Source organism: Halichoerus grypus, chromosome 4 (genome assembly GCF_964656455.1).
Source record: "Halichoerus grypus chromosome 4, mHalGry1.hap1.1, whole genome shotgun sequence".
NCBI classification, from domain to species: Eukaryota; Metazoa; Chordata; class Mammalia; order Carnivora; family Phocidae; genus Halichoerus; species Halichoerus grypus.
The window spans coordinates 82,452,600-82,470,348 of NC_135715.1; the positions used below are offsets into that span (position 1 = coordinate 82,452,600).

At 36.8% G+C, this 17,749-nt stretch overlaps 1 long non-coding RNA gene across 1 annotated transcript; it reads left to right on the forward strand.

Moving 5' to 3' along the window:
* Nucleotides 1–1,905: 1,905 nt before the first annotated feature.
* On the forward strand, nt 1,906–17,165 carry LOC144381598 (uncharacterized). Its single transcript, XR_013447056.1, has 3 exons — nt 1,906–2,251; nt 13,751–13,897; nt 17,023–17,165. It is a non-coding gene; the product is annotated as an uncharacterized LOC144381598 (long non-coding RNA).
* The last annotated feature ends 584 nt before the right edge of the window (nt 17,166–17,749 follow it).

Genomic DNA, 17,749 nt, shown 5'->3' on the forward strand with positions numbered 1-17,749 from the left:
GGGAATAATTACTTTTTGGTTCTTTTGACATAGACATCTGACCCTCAATTACATTAACAGACCTTATACACATGAATGGAAAGAAGAATAGCCCCTTTTGAATTCAGGCTAAGACTTTATCAATATGAAGTGCTTCCCACAGGGTTCTGCTGAAAGAACCAAACTTCCATCATAATGAAATTGCAAATTCATTTGTACATGCCCTTTTTTATTTGAAAGCTACTTTTTGATGTTTGGTCTGCAATTAGATTTATTGTTTAAGGTCACAAATATGCAATCCTGACTAGACCAAGTTGTCAGAATCCTTTATCTATTCAGCATTGCACAAAGATAAATGGCTATCTCTTAACAATAGCATACCAAAGCCAAAATTTGTTTCCACTTGTATATAATCTTAATCAATCTGCTGCTTTCTGTTTTCCAGTCAGTAGACGCCTAGCCTAACCCGCTCACCACCCCACCTATCTAGAAATTGCCCAATTATGGGTTTTAAATTACTGAGAAACACTTCAGATGGAAAAAAGATAAGTTTAAGAATGTTAATGCTATAATTTTCTCATGCATATTTTTAGCTTAACATATGAATTCTTTTGCCTTTACCCTCATTCTGTGTGGGGTGAGTAATTATGTAGTATGTTAGCTAAATTCTGTGATTACATTTCTCACTGTTAACAATATCGCAAAGTAGATCATGTTTCTTAATTAAAATGAATTCTTAAGTGTTTTAAAAGATCTATGCACACGAATTAAATTCTTTTCTGAGATTCTGTGTGTCCCCCAGTAAAAATATCTACATTTAGACTTGTTCAGAAGGACTTCTTATATTTTTATGCATTTCCTTTGTGACCTTTCATATAAAAGGTATACTGAGAGAGTTGCCCAATTAGATTTGAGGCTGTACTTTTTATCCAAGAATATCCAGTGTCTAAAATTAACATACATTTGAGCATCATTGTATCACCAATCTCTATAGTTTCTCCAAAGGATTCTGATACTAGATATACAACAATTCTTTAGTAACTTGATCATACTTATAAAGCAGGCCATTAAGACTAGTATAGTAATGTCCCCATTTTAAAATCTTGTTTAAATATTTTTTGCAGATCTGAGAATCTTTTTTTAATTGTCATGCAGTTTGAACCTTCCCCCAGTTAAAAGGAATACACGATTTCAGAAGGAGGTATAAGAGAAAACCACAGTTTTTAAGTCAGAGGAACTTTTTTTTCCTGAATTCCGACTATTATTTATTTTGTGACCTCTTGGAAGTTGCCCGTTTTGGGGGAGGGGGCCTCTGCCCAGCTATAGAATAGAGAAATACTTATTCATAGAGGTGTGATATAATTAAATGAGACAACACATATAAAGTGCCCAAAACAATGCCCAGCAATAGTAAATACTCAATAAATATTATTTGAACTCCTGCCTCTGTGCCCTCCCCTTACCCCCACTCTGTTCCCGTTGCTATGTTATCCATTCTGATTGGGCTTACTCAAAAGTTAAAACTGTTGAACTAAACTTGAAGCCTTTTTGTGCCTGCCAGCTCTACATTGCTCTGCATTCACTGAATTAATAAGTAGGGAGAAGTCAGGACCTTGAATTGATCTATTCATAATACCCAGCAGGTGTATGTGGCCTTTTCTTCTCAACAATTTGCTCCCCCAGGGATTGGGTAAAATGAATATTCCACTCTGAGCCTTCATTTTAAGTCCACATGGAGCCCTTAGAAGATATACTTAAATCTCTCTTCCACCTGCAAATAGGAGAGTTGAGCCTTAAATTATGTTAATTTGACATAGGAAATTTTAATCATCCTGTGTAAGATGGCTTGCTTGTTTGTTGCATTTGTACTGCTCAGATCACTGTCCTAAAAGTTTCACCTTTTAAAAGTAATCTGTTTCAGGGGCGCCTGGGTGGCTCAGTCGTTAAGCATCTGCCTTCGGCTCAGGTCGATCCCAGGGTCCTGGGATTGAGCCCCACATCGGGCTCCCTGCTCGGCGGGAAGCCTGCTTCTCCCTCTCCCTCTCCCCCTGCTTGTGTTCCCTCTCTCGCTGTCTCTCTCTCTCTGTCAAATAAATAAATAAAATCTTTAAAAAAATAAAAAAATTTTAAAAATAAAAGTCATCTGTTTCAGAATAAATTTTAATAGCTACTTAATATACTACTTTATATCTCAAAAATTGTTACTTTATCATAATTTTTATTGTTTTAGGTGCAAAGATGGTTTGAAAGGATTTACATTCTCTGCTCTTAGGTAAGTAGTTTATTTACCTTATGTTAAGAGAGAATTTGCAAGTTAACTTTTTCAAAAAGTAATATTATTGCGCATAATTACAATAGATGTTTATCGACTCAGTTTTCTAGCCCAAAATAATTGCAGGAGTCACAGTCACTTTTACGATATTTTATTAAAAGAGTCTAATTTATTGGATTTCTTTCCCCCTAAAAATCAGTCAATCAACAACTGTTTTTGGAGGTGCCTGGGTGGCTCAGTCGTTAAGCGTCTGCCTTCGGCTCAGGTCGTGATCCCAGGGTTCTGGGATCAAGCCCCACATCGGGCTCCCTGCTCAGCGGGAAGCCTGCTTCTCCCTCTCCCACTCCCCCTGCTTGTGTTCCCTCTCTCACTGTGTCTCTCTCTGTCAAATGAATAAGTGAAATCTTTGAAAAAAAAAAAAATCAACAACTGCTTTTGGGACCTATTGTGTGCCTCATATCACTGGGTGTTAGGAAAGAATTAGAAGAACTCTCTCTTCAAGGAGCATTGGAAAAACAAAGCTACATGTGAATAATTACTGCAAAATTAAATACTGAATTGTGTGGTACCACATTATGGGCTTCATTAGGACAGGGCTCATGTCAGACACATTTTGAATCATAAGCTTACTAGAGTCACTAGAATCTGCTTTTCACCCTGTATGCCATCTCTTGCCATAGTTATTGGCCGATAGTAGTAGATAGTGTAGAAAAGTTGGTTGGCAGCACTTCCATTGTATTTTACAGTTCACCAAGCATTTTCACATAGATTAGAAAATTTTCACAGCAGTTCTGTGAGATGGGTATTTTTATGCCCATGTGACGTGAGGCTTAGAATACTTAACTAATTTAATGTCACACAGTGACTGCATATACTTACTTGAAACCTAATGCTCTTCCAGTTTGTATTATAAATGTTGCCTCTTTTATTCTCCTAAGTACATATAGTAGATGCTTAGTGAAGATTAGGTGTGGAGTATTTATTATAAATATAGGAGGGAAAAATTAGGGTAGCCTTCGGTATGCTAGAAGATTTCATATGACTGTCTTTTTTAGGTTATTTTGAGGATCAAATGAGTTAATGCATGAAAAGTGTTTAGAACTGTGCATGGCACATAGTGCTCAAGAAATGTTGGCTATTACTGTTATTATTATTCTTATGGGGATAAGCCTTAAACTGCACTTGAAGGATAGCTTTAGAGAACTAGAAGGGAAGAGGAGGAACCTTCTGGGTAGAAGTGAATAATGTTAGCAAAAGTATGAAAATTATAAACATGAAATATGAGGTAAGAGTGGGAAAATCAACTTAATTGGTATGAAAAGCTTATTTTAGGGATCATAAGGTTTTGTGGGGTTTTTTGATTTTTTAAATGATGGTCAGAGCAGGGCCAGATTTTGGAAGACCTAAACAGAAAAAAAAGAAGACAAATTTGAATTTGATAAGATGGGCAGTAGAGAGCCACTAAAGGGTTTTGAGCAGGGTAGTTGACATTGTTTCAGAAAGATTAGTCTGGCCACAGTATTTGGGACAGACATTGTGAAAGAGAGAATCAGAAGGAAGAAAGATGAAGTGATAAGGACTGGGATTTGGCGACAGTGGAGGATTAAAGAGAAAGAGGCAAAGTTGAGACTGGTGTCGAAGGAAATGAAGACCTACTGATTGATATTTTCCTTCTTCCTCTTTCCCTCCAATCCTTGCTACGAGCCAAGTTTTGAAAACCTAAGTACATGAAAAAAGGTGCTATTAACAGAAAATCAGATGGTGTGCAAGGAAGCTAGTTTGGGAGGGGACAAATTGAGTCCCCTGTGTGAATAAGAGTATCTTTGGTTGTGGAAACTCTGTGGTAACAGTAACTAAGTCATAATACACAGCGGTAATTTTTTCATATTATATTTTTCATTGAAAGATCATGAAACATTTCAGAAAATAACTTTTTGTTGTTGTTGCATTGAATGTGAAGATTCTATGTTATGTCAAAAGTTTATAACAAAACCAAAAGTTGGTTTTCCTAAAGAGAAAACTTTGCCTTTTCCCGTGTCTCTCCATAGGCTCCCAGAATCCTTACAGAAACTCAAAATGTATCCGATATTTTTGTGTCTCTTCGTCAAATCCACTCAAAATAAGGGGCTGGATAACTATTTGCACTTAGAATTTACTCTGTATTATAGGAAAATATTCTGGAAAAAAATGGTTATTAATTCTTGCTAAGTTAGTAGAAGTTATGAGAACAGATAGAGTCAAGGATAGAGTCAAAGGCTGGGAACCAGTTCAGGAGCCTTATGGTATACCAAACCTGCATCAACATAGTTTAATACTTAGAAGTGTATAGGCAGCTTAGTGATTAAGAGCCCAGGCTTTAGAGTCAGACAGTTTTTTGGGTCCAAGTAATTGTTTTTGGATGTGGTCAAATGCTTTTTCATGCTAACTCTCACGGAAATGATGGCACCTACTTACTTCGTAGTGTTGCTATGAGGATTAAATGATTTAATCCTCTGTACTGTCCTGTCATATAGTAAATGTTCAGAAAATGCTCATTATTACTATATTTGATCATTCAGTATGTATTAATTAAATTTTTACTATGTGCCAGTCCCTGGGGTGTAATAGCAAAAGATGTATAGAGTCTCACAGACCCACAGTTTAATGGGGGATGCAAACTACTAATAAGGTGCTTCTGCTATTGGGGACTCATTGGGCTTTGATAGCACAAGGGAAGGATTGCTAACTCACTGCAGCTTGGGCGGGGACAGTTTCTCCAAGGAAGTGACCTCTAATCTGAGATGGTCAGTCCTGGCCAAAAGAGAAACAGTGTTATGAACAGTGTGAGAGAGATGATTTTATCTGTTCTAACATAGTTTTTGTCTTGTTTATAAAGAACAGTAGTACAGACCTTGAACTCTCCATGCACACCCATGATTAAGAACCAAATTCTTTTGGAATAACAGCGACTGAGACTGCACAGCTGCCACCTTGTGACAATCTCATTACATGCCCTTTATGATTTAATAAGCTAGATATTTTACCAAGTTTGTCCGAATGAGATGGGATACAGTTGTTGATAGTAATAGCTTGTTTCACCTCTCTTTTCTGAGTGTTTACATTTTCTTATTCTATTTGTCATAGGTCCCATGTTCCAGAACCTTAGTGTAGTATTACTGATCCCTTGTTTTTGTCTGCATTTTATGGTATTTTCTGAAAGTTCAGCAGGTAGAGTTCTCTTAAGAAAGCTTAGTTATTCTTTATAAGAGCAATGACTCATAGTGAAGGTACAAACAGCAAAAATGGAAAACTAGTAAAGGATACTGATTGAATGATATCTAATGGTAGCAACTCTTTTTTTCTTTTCTTTTCTTTCTTTTCTTTTGCATTGTCTGGGAAAAAAATACTCCAGTTTTGATGAGATAAGAATAGTGTCTTCTCCCAGATATTAGGTTTTTCAGAAGAGAAATAACTAGATTAGAATAATATTGAGTTTAAGGTTTTCTAATGAAATTATGTGAGAATGCATGGAATCTTGACCATTTTATGATTCTCAGTCTTTAGTTTCCTCCATTTCCCTGAATATCTTTATATGACCTAATATTGCATTGCAGCTATTTTATGACTCAAAGTGACATGAGATATAACTTTATACTGAAAAATGAGAACCTCATTCAATTGTAACTATTAGTAGAATTTAGACAAAAAAATAGAATTTTTTGATCAACTAGTAGACCCAAGTAAATATTTCACCTGCTTTTTTGTTTGGAAAAACTTCAAGGTGTGTAATATCTTTAAAAAGTGGTAACTTAAGTTAAAAAGGTGCATCATAAAAGTGTTATGCTGTATTTTACTTGGTTAATTTGATTTTAAAATACGTGCATTGTTGGGAAGCTTGGGAAGATGGTGGAGTAGCAGGACCCTAAGTTCACCCCATCCCATGTTGACAACTAGATATCACTCACATCGATGTAAATACGCTAGAGGGCAATCCAAAGATGGGCAGAACAAACTCCACAACTAAATGTAAAGAAGCTGCATCTGAGGGGGTGCCTGGGTGGCTCAGTCAGTTAAGTGTCTGCCTTCAGCTCAGGTCATGATCTCAGGGTCCTGGGATCAAGTGCCATGTCAGGCTCTCTGCTCAGTGGGGAGTTTGCTTCTCCCTCTCATTCTCCCTCTGTGCTTTCCCTCTCTCTTTTTCTCTCTCAAATAAATAAATGAACTCTTTAAAGAAAAAAAAAGCTGCATCTGAGAGGTTACCAAGGGTAGAAACAGTGGTTGGGAGCTGCCCACAGGAGGGAGGGAGCTACGGGTGTAGAGAGGGGAAAGAAAACAGTCTCTCACACTAGGGATCCCAAACCATAACATCTGGCTTTGAAAACCAGAGGGGCTGAATTCCATGAGTTTGTATAAATCACAGGATTTGGAGTCTGGAGCTTAAAAAGTCAGCTGACTCAGCACCGGGCAAGATGGGAGAGTGAGTGATAGCTGGATCCTGCCTTTAAAGATACAGCAGCCCATAGAGAGGCAACATAGAAATGACAGTTTGCATAGTGCCTGGGACAAACAAGAGGAAGATATGTTTATACTGATTTTGAGTGTGTTAGGGGACTTCTCTGGGAACAAAGGAGGTGGCAGGCACCATTTTCCTCCCCTGCTGCCCAGCATAAACACAGGGCCACCTGTGGGCAGTACTGCGCAGACACTTGCTACCTAACCTGCTAGCAGTGTGCCTTGCCCATGTGTTCTCCTGAGGACTGGCACACTCCAAGCATGCTGACCTCAGCCCTTAGCTCACCTGATGTCTTCTCAGAGCTCGCAGCCTGTGTCTCACTAACACCACAGAAAGCAAGCAAAGCCCACAACAGATACAGAGTCAATGAAGATGTCTGGACTGAAAGAAAAAGCGACTCAGACACAACACAAGCAACACAAACAGGAGATTCCCCTGAAGTGCCAGGTTCTGGTGAACAGGGGACACTATACTGCAGAGCAGTACAGGACCTCTTCTTCATGAAGCCATTACTTTCAAGAGCAGAAGGTGTAGCTGACTTTCCTAACAAAGAGAAACTGACACAGATAGACAAAATGAGGAAACAGAGGAATATGTCCCAAATGAAAAAACAGGACAAAATCACAGCAGGAGATTAAGTGAAACAGAAAAAAGTAAGATGTTTGATAAAGAATTTAAAGTAATGCTCATAAAGATAGTGGACTTCAGAAAAGGGTGGAGGACATCAGTGAAACTCTTGACAAAGAGATAAAAAATGGGTGCCTGGATGGCTCAGTCATTAAGTGCCTGCCTTCAGCTCAGGTCATGATCCCAGGGTCCTGGGATCGAGCCCTGCATCGGGCTCCCTGCTTGGCAGGAAGCCTGCTTCTCCCTCTCCCACTCCCCCTGCTTGTGTTCCCTCTCTTGCTGTGTCTCTCTCTGTCAAACAAATAAATAAATAAACTCTTTAAAAAAAAGAGAGAGATAAAAAATAACGTATCAGAGGTGAAGAACTCGATAAATGAAATTAAAAATACAATAGACGGAATAAATAAACAGTAGGCTACAGGAAGCAGAGGAGCCTGTAAGTGACCTGGAGGATAGAGTAATGGAAAGCAATCAAGCTGAACAGGTGAGAGACAAATAAATACTACATAATGAGAATAGACTTAGAAAATTCAGTGACTCCATCAAGCATAAGAGAGAAAGGGGGACAGAAAATGTATTTGAAGAAGTAATAGCTGAAAACTTCCCACATCATGGGAGGGAAACAGAGATCCTGATTCAGGGGCACAGAAATCCCCCTGTTAGGATTCAACCTAAGGAGGTACACACCAAGACACATAGTAATTAAAATGGTAAAAAATAGTGATAAACAAAGAATTTTATTTTATTTTATTTAAAGATTTTATTTATTCGACACAGAGAGAGAGAGAGCGAGAGCAGGAACACAAGCAGGGGGAGTAGGAGAGGGAGAAGCAGGCTTCCCGCCAGGCAGGGAGCCCGATGCAGGGCTCAATCCCAGGATCCTGGGATCATGACCTGAGCCAAAGGCTGACACTTAACGACCGAGCCACCCAGGTGCGCCAGGAAAGAATTTTAAAGATTGTAAAAAAAAAAAAAAAAAAAGATGGTTACATATACAGGAAACCCCATAAGGCTATCAGCTGATTTTTCAGCAGAAACGTTGCAGACCAGAAGGGACTGGTATGATATATTGAAAGTGCTCAAAGGGAAAAATTGGAAGCCAAGAATATTCTATCCAGCAAGGCTGTCATTCAGATTAGAAGGAATTTCCCAGACAAACAAAACTTAAAAGAATTCATGACCACTAAACCAGCCCTACAAGAAATGCTAAGGGGGGCTTTGTAAGAGGAAAACAAAAATCATAAGTAAGAGTAAGAAAAAACAGGAAGTACAAAAACAACAAAAAAATAAGTATATCTATAAAAATCAGTCAAGAGAAGCACAAAATAAAAGGATGTAAAATATGATACCAAATATGTGAAATGTGGAGAGGAGAGGAGTAAAATTAAGCAACCATTAGCTGAACATAGACTGCTATATGCGGAAGATGTTATATATAAACCTAACGGTAACTACAAGTCAAAAACAGTAATAAATTGAATGAGATCTTGCCATTTGCAACGACGTGGATGGAACTGGAGGGTATTATGCTGAGCGAAATAAGTCAAACAGAGAAAGACATGTATCATATGACCTCACTGATATGAGGAATTCTTAATCTCAGGAAACAAACTGAGGGTTGCTGGAGTGGGGGGTGGGGTGGGAGGGATGGGGTGACTGGGTGATGGACACTGGGGAGGGTATGTGCTCTGGTAAGCGCTGTGAATTGTGCAAGACTGTTGAATCTCAGATCTGTACCTCTGAAACAAATAATGCAATATATGTTAAGAAAGAAAAAAAGAAGAAGAAGAATGTAGCAGGAGGGGAAGAATGAAGGGGGAGAAATCGGAGGGGGAGAAGAACCATGAGAGACGATGGACTCTGAAAAACAAACTGAGGGTTCTAGAGGGGAGGGGGGTGGGAGGATGGGTTAGCCTGGTGATGGGTATTGAGGAGGGCACGTTCTGCATGGAGCACTGGGTGTTATGCACAAACAATGAATCATGGAACACTATATCTAAAACTAATGATGTAATGTATGGGGATTAACATAACAATAAAAAATAAAAAAAAACAGTAATAAATTAAAAAAAAACAATAAGGAATCCAAATATTTTGCTAAAGAAAGCCAACAAATCATGAAAGAAGAGAGCAAGAGAAGAAAGGAACAGAGAGGAACTATCAAAATAACCATAAGTCAAGTAACAAAATGGCAATAAATACATACATATCAATAATTACTTTGAATGTACATGGACTAAATGCTCCAATCATGGCACATGATGACAGAATGGATAAAAAAGCAAGACCCATCTACATGCTGCCTGCCAGAGACTCATTTCAGACCTAAGGACATATGCAGACTGAAAGTGAAGGGATAGAGAAACATCTATCATGCAAATGGAAGTGAAAAGGTAGCCTGAGTAGCAAGTTATATCGACAAAATAGACTTTCACACAAGGACTGTAAAAAGGGACAAAGGACACTGTATGATCATAAACAATACAATCCAACAAGAAGATATAAAAATTGTAAATATTTATGAATCCAACTTGGGAGCACCCAAATAAATACATAAAGCAGTTAATAACAAACATAAAGAAAATGATCAATAGTAATACAATAATAGTAGGGTACTTCAACACTTCACTTACATCAATAGACAGATCATTCAAACAAAATCAACAAAGAAACAGTGGTTTTGAATGACATATTGGCCCAGATGGATCTAACAGATATAGTCAGAACATTCCATCCTAAGACAGCAGAATACACATTCTTTTCAAATGTACATGGAGCATTCTCCAGAATAGATCACATATTAGGCCACAAAACAAGTCTCAACAAATTCAGAAAACTTGAAGTTATAAAAATACATCTTTTCTGACCACAATGGTATGAAACTAGAAATCAAGCACAAGAAAAAACATGAAAAGCACATAAATACATGGAGGTTAAATAACATACTACTAAACAATGAATGAGTAAATCAAGAAATCAGAGAGGAAATAAAAAATACATGGAGAGAAATGAAAATGCAAACACAATAGTCCAAAATCTGGGATATAGCAAAAGCTGTTCTAAGAGGGAAGTTTATAGCAATATAGGCCTACCTCAAGAAGCAAGAAAAATCCTAAATAAACAACCAATCTAACCTTACATCTAAAGGAACTAGAGAAAGAACAACAAACAAAGCCACAAGCCAGTAGGAGGTAGGAAATAATAAAGATTAGAGCAGAAATAAAGTAGAAACTAAAAAAACAATAGAACAAATCAGTGAAACCAGGAGCCAGTTCTTTGAAAAATCAACAAAATCATAAGCCTTTAGCCAGATTCATAAAAAGACAGAGAGGACTCAAGTAAATAAAATTAGAAATGAAAGGGGAGAAGTAACAACCGAAGCACAGAAATCAAAAAGATTGTAGGAGAATGTTAACCTATGTCCCAGCAAACAAAAGTCCAGGACCAGATGGTTTCACAAGGGGATTCTACCAAACATTTAAAGAAGAGTTAACACCTGTTCTCAAACTATTCCAAAAAATAGAAAAGGAAAACTTCTTAATTTATTCTATGAAGCCAACATTACCCTGATACCAAAGCTAGATAAAGACACTACAAAAAAAGAGAAATACAGGCCAATATCTCTTTCTGAACATAGATGCAAAAATTTTCAACAAAATACTAGCAAACTGAACCCAACAATACATTAAAAATTCATTCACCAGAATCAAGTGGAATTTATTCCTGGGGTGCAAGGGTGGTTCAGTATTCACAAGTCAATCAATGTGATTCATCACATCAATAAAAGAAGGAATAAAAACCAAATGATCATTTTAATGGATGCAGAAAAAGCATTTTAGAATATAAAACATCCATTCATGATAAAAACCCTCAGCAAAGTGGGATTAGAGGGAACACCTCAACATAATAAAAGCCATAAATGAAAAACCCACAGCTAACATAATATTCAATGGTGAAAAACCGAGAGCATTTCCCCTAAGGTCAGGAACAAGACAAGGATGTCCACTCTCACCACTCATATTTAACGTAGTACTGGAAGTCCTAGCCACAGTGATCAGAAAAGAGGAAGGAAGAAGTAAAACTTTTTCTATGTGCAGATGACATGATACTATATATGGAAAACCTTAAAGACTCCACCAAAAAGCTATTAGAACTGATAAATGAATTCAGTAAGATTGCATGATACCAAATCAACATATAGAAATTCATGGTATTTTTATATACTAATAAGCAACAGAAAGAGAAATTAAGAAAGCAATTCCATTTACAATTGCACCAAAGGTAATAAAATATCTAGGAATAAACTTAACCAAGGAGGTGAAAGACTTGTGTAAAAATATATAAATTATCTTTTATCAATGTTTTATAGTTTATATTTTATATATATATTATATATAGTTTATATATTTATAAACAGTATTCATAAACATTGATAAAAGATGTTGCTGTTTCTACACAAACAAGTGGAAAGATAATCTGTGCTCATGGATTGGAAGAACAAATTGTAAAAGTGTCCATACTACACAAATGTATACAATCTACAGATTTAATGTTATCCCTATCAAAATACCAACAACATTTTTCACAGAACTGGAACAAAGAATCCTAAAATTTGTATGGAACCACAAAGACCCCGAATAGCCAGAGCAATTTTGAAAAAGAAAAGCAAAGTTGGAGATGTCACAATTCCAGACTTCAACTTATACTACAAAGCTTTAGTAATCAAAACAAGCATGGTACTAGCACAAAAATAGGCACATAGATCAATGGAACAGAATAGAAAACCAGAGGTAAACTCACAATTATATGGTCAGTTAATCTTCGACAAAGCAGGAAAGAATATCCAGTGGGAAAAAGACAGCCTCTTCAACAAATGGTGTTGAGAAAAGTGGACAGCAACATGCAAAAGAATGAAACTGGCCCACTGGCTTACACCATACACAAAGCTAAATTCCAAATGGATTAAGGACCTAAATGTGAGACATAAAACCGTAAAAATCCTAGAAGAGAGCACAGGCAGTAACTTCTCTGATATCGGACATAGCAACTTTTTTCTAGATATGTCTCCTGAGGCAAGGGAAGCAAAAGCAAAAATAAAACTATTGGGACTACATCAAATAAAAAGCTTCTGCACAGCAAAGGTAATAATCAACAAAACTAAAAGACGGCCTATGGGATGGGAAAAGATATTTGCAAATGACATATCTGATAAAGGGTTAGTATCCAGAATTATAAAGAACTTCTATAACTCGATGCCTGAAAAACAACTAATTCAATTTAAAAATGAGCAGACAAGATGAACGAACATTTCTCCAAAGAAGACATCCAGATGTCCAACGGACACATGAAAAGATACTCACCATCAGTGATCATCAGGGAACTGCAAAGCAAAACTGCAATGAGCTATCACCTCACACCTGGCAGAATGGCTAAAATCAACAACACAGGAAACAACAGGTGTTGGCAAGGATGTGGAGAAATAGGAACCCTCTTGCACTATTTGTGGGAATGCAAACTGATGCAGCCATGCTGGAAAACAGTATGGGGATTCCCCAGAAAGTTGAAAATGGAACTACCCTACAACCTAGTACTCACAGTACTGGGTATTTACCCAAAAAATACAGAAACACTAATTCACAGAGACACTACGTGTACCCTCTGTTTATTGCAGCATTATTTACAATAGCTAAATTATGGAAGCAGCCCAAGTGTCCATCAATAGGATAAAGAAGAGGTTTTATACACACACACACATACACATATACACACAATGGAATATTGAGCCACAAAAAAGAATAAAATCTTGCCATTTGCAACAACATGGATGAGCTAAAGAGTATAATGCTAAGCAAAATAAGCCAGCTAGAGAAGGACAAATACCGTATTATTTTACTCATATGTGGAATTTAGGAAACAAAACAAATGAGCAAAGGAAAAAAAATGAGAGAGAGAGACAAACGAAGAAATAGACTCTTAACTACAGAGAACACACTGATGGTTACCAGAGGGTAGGTGGGTGGGGGATGGGTGAAATAGGTGAAGGAGATTAATAGTACACTTATCTTGATAAACACTGAATAATGTTGAGTCAGTGTATTATGCACCTGAAACTAATATAACACTGTATGTTAACTATGCTGGAACTAAAATAGAAAACTTAATAGAAGAATTTATTGCATTATTAAAGAAATGGCTGTCAGCATTTTCTTATAAAGGATAAGATTTTATTTAAATTTTGAAAAACATTATTTCAAATGATAAGGTACTCTCCAAAATGTATTTGTATATTAACAGAATCAGGATGGGTTTTTTTTCCTTATTGTCTTTTTCCTTTTATTTTTTAAAGGTGAAAATGCCTCACATTGTGCTCTTTTCTTTAGGTTTATTGTAGGGAAGGAAGAAATTCCCACACATTCTTATTCACCAGAAGCAGCATATGCAAAAGTGGAACAAAAGACAGAGAAACATGAAGAAAAGCCAAGAAGATTGAATATAATTGCTCTAATCAGGAAACTTGTGGATTCAGTGTAAGTTTTTTATCTTGATATTTAGCACACTGTGTTACTGTTTTATATGATATTTGTACTTTGCCAAGGTGTTTTATTTTCTTTTCAGTAATGATATACATATATATCATATCTATCTTTTTTTTTTTTTTTTTTTACCAGAAACAGTGCATAGAGTTTTATAAAAGGCACATAATGGCAAGTCAGTGTTATTTATTATTTTTGTCTGGACTATAGACCAACATATGCCTTTAGAATAGATTTATATGAACTTGTAATAGTTTTCTATGTCAAACTAGACACAGTTGTAGGAGGCTAGAATGGGGAACTTTAGGAAACAGGTTAATATGTGCTAATCAAATATTCCAAATGTGGAAAGGAGAAACAAATGTTCTGGGGCACATTCAAGAAGATAGAGGAATAATAAGGAGCAAACCTTACATAAATGTTTTTTGTAAGAGTAGAAATTTTCAGGGCTTTGGAAATGGAATAAAACATCTTTATTTGTATATTATACAAAGAAGTCTGAATTTCATACAAATAGTATTTTTTTGTTGTTTTTTTAACTTTGTCCTTTTTTTGTTGTTGTTATGTTAGTCACCATACAATACATCATTAGTTTTTGATGTAGTGATCCACGATCCATTGTTTTCGTATAACATGCAGAGCTCCACGCAATATGTGCCCTCCTTAATACCCATCACTGGGCTATTTCAAGTATAGGAATTATACTTCTATATAATATTAAAATACATCTATAATTAATAGAAAATTTAGTGATTTAAAATTAGAACATCAGTTAATAAAAATAATCTTTGTAGTGATATTTTAGAGAGTGTTGAATGAATAGCCAATATAGAAAGTTAGGGATCAGTTATGGGAAGCTGAAGCCAATAAATCAGACCTTAGACTCTCATTTCACCCCTGCTGGCTTTGTGACTTTGGGCAAGTGATTTAACCACTCTGGACCCTAAAGTCCTCATCTGTTAACTTGGGTTAATGATCTCTGTTATGGAGTGTTGTGTCCATTAGATGAAATAACATGTGAGTTGCCTCACGTACATGAGCACAGAGTAGGTGCTCAAAATTTTTACTGTATTTAAAGACTTTGTCTTCATTTTAGTATACAGCACATACAGAAGGTAAGAGGGAGGGAAGGAATAACAGATGGCAGGAATAATTGTGGTAGTAAACTTTTTAAAAAAATTTATGTATATCCTTTTGTTTTATCATGATAAGTGCACTCCTTAATCCCCATCACCTGTTTCACCCATATCCCTAACTACCTCCCCTCTGATAATCAGCAGTTTGTTCTCTGTAGTTAAGAGTCTGTTTCTTGATTAGTTTCTCTCTTTTTTTTTCCCTTTGCTCATTTGTTTCCTAAATTCCACATATGAGTAATACGGTTGAATATTACTGTGTGTGTGTGTGTGTGTGTGTGTGTGTGTGTGTGTGTGTGTATACCACCTCTTCTTTATCCATTCATTGATTGAAATGGGCTGCTTCCATAATTTGGCTATTGTAAATAATGTTGCAATAAACATAGAGATGCATATGTCCGTTTGAATTAGTGTTTTGTAATTTTGGGGTAAATAGCCACTAGTGAGATTGGTAATGAACTTCTTAATTCTTAAGCAAGTTCAAAATAGTTACTGATCACCTGAGTGAAGAAAAGAGACAAGGAATCCCTATTCATGGAAATCATGTCACCATGAATCAGAGGGGAATGCGGAGACGGGAATGCAGAGAATGTATTATGTGGGTGAATGATGCCTTGGGTATCAGAACTAATCAGGTCATGGCAGAACTTGTCAGACTCGCCTCCGTGAGTCCACTGCTGTGGAAGCAGATGCAGGGTAATACATAAGCAGAGCAGATAAGACAGGAGATGGGGAGTCCAGGTTTTGAGAAGTTTTAATAACAGACTGAGGGAAGATTAAATGACAGTATAGCTGATACCAGAATTGAACTTCACTAGCAAAGAGAGTTTAACGATTTCTGTGTAGTTCCAGTAGCACTGGCTGAGGAATGCCTTTGAAGAGGACGCTTAGAAGTATGAAGAGTGATGATTTACACATGGCCACCCCTCTCTGATTTACCTCTTTTAGGTCCCAGCTTTAATCCCTCAACTTCACATGGCCAGATATGTCCCATCATCCTGATGACATAAGGGCTACGGGCAGCAGGAATCCCTGCCGTCCCCCTTGTCTGTGAAGGGCTACACGTATATGCCAGCTGTGGTGCAGAATTGGATTTCCGAAAGGGTTTTGCTAATCAGTTTGCAAATGGAATTAAAGAGGTGTGGAGCCAGAATATCACTCTACACATTATTGTTACAAACAAGAAACTTAATGTGTTCCAACCATGAGATAATTAATTAACTGCAGTCTGCAAGAATTACAAAGACTACTCATTTTGGAACATGAACACTTCATAGAGAAAGGGGGAGAGCCAGACCCCTGTTAGATATTTTACTTACTTTTTTACGCCTCAATATAGTCCTGGAGTCAGCATACCAAATAATTAAAAATCTATGTGTCCTGAACAGTAGCCCCCCCAGCAGAAACATTTACTAAACACCAGAGGACCAAGTGGTTTGCATTTAAATCACAAATAACCTACTTTTGAATTCCCACATGATCTATTACTCTATTTATTTTAAAAACTGAATTTTGAATTCTAATACCGTATCATGTTTCTTTTCCAGATGTTTTCTCTCAAATATAATTAAGTATAAATTCCTGTAACCTGAGCACTTTCTCATTATGATTGTTGCTCAAGTACTGACTTCATGGGTGACTTATGACCGTTATACTCTACAGTAAGCAACTTAAAGCTTCCAAAAGATTTGGCAGAGTATAGAGATAATATATTACATATTTTTCATATTTAGTCACAAATATTTACCAATGTTTTTTCTGTTCTGCATTTAAGTATTTTGACTGCAGTCACATATTTTATGCACTGTGTCAAATGGTGAACTGAAAAGAAAAAAAAATCTGTTATCTTTGCTTTTTTATGTCCTAAGAAACCAAAAGATGCATGCATTTAGAAACAAGTAGGTAATGTTTTCTGCTTTTTTGGTTAGAGAGTGTTAGGCACATCTACACACATACACATCATTTATTATTTTTGTCTTATTTCAGATGTAAGCATGGACCAAGGCATAGGTGTTGCAAACACTATGAAGATAATTGCATCTCTTATTGCATTAAAGTAAGTATATAAAAGTATCACTGTTAGCCATGGGGAATATATATAGAAATAACTTTTTAAAGATTGTATTTATTTGAGAGAGAGAAAAAACATGAGTGGGGGGAGGGGCAGAGGGAGAGGGACAAGTAGACTCCCCACTGAGCACAGAGCCAGATGCTGGGCTTAATCCAGGACCTGAGATCATGATCTGAGCCAAAGTCAGACACTCAACTGGCTGAGCCACCCAGGCGTGCCCCATATAGAAATAACTTTTGAATTAAAGCATGATTTCAAAGTAAATGGAAAAATAGACAGTAATTGCTATCATTCTTTGCATTTGACTTGAAGAATGAGAAATTTGTGAAAAATAGATAACAATTTAGCTTTTAGTATTCATTTACCAGATCCTTGGTTAATTAATTTTAAAATTCGCTTATTTAAAAGTTAGTGAAGGGGTGCCTGTGTGACTCAGTGGGTTAAGTGTCTGCCTTCAGCTCAGGTCATGATCCCAGGGTCCTGGGATCAAGCCCCGTTTCAGGCTCCCTGCTCAGGGGGAGTCTGCTTCTTGCCCTTCCTCTCCCTCTGCCCCCTCCCCTGCTCATGTTCTCTCTTTCTGTCTCAAATAAATAAAATTGTATAAAAAAATCAGTGTAAAACTTTTAAAGTAGAAGAGAAGGT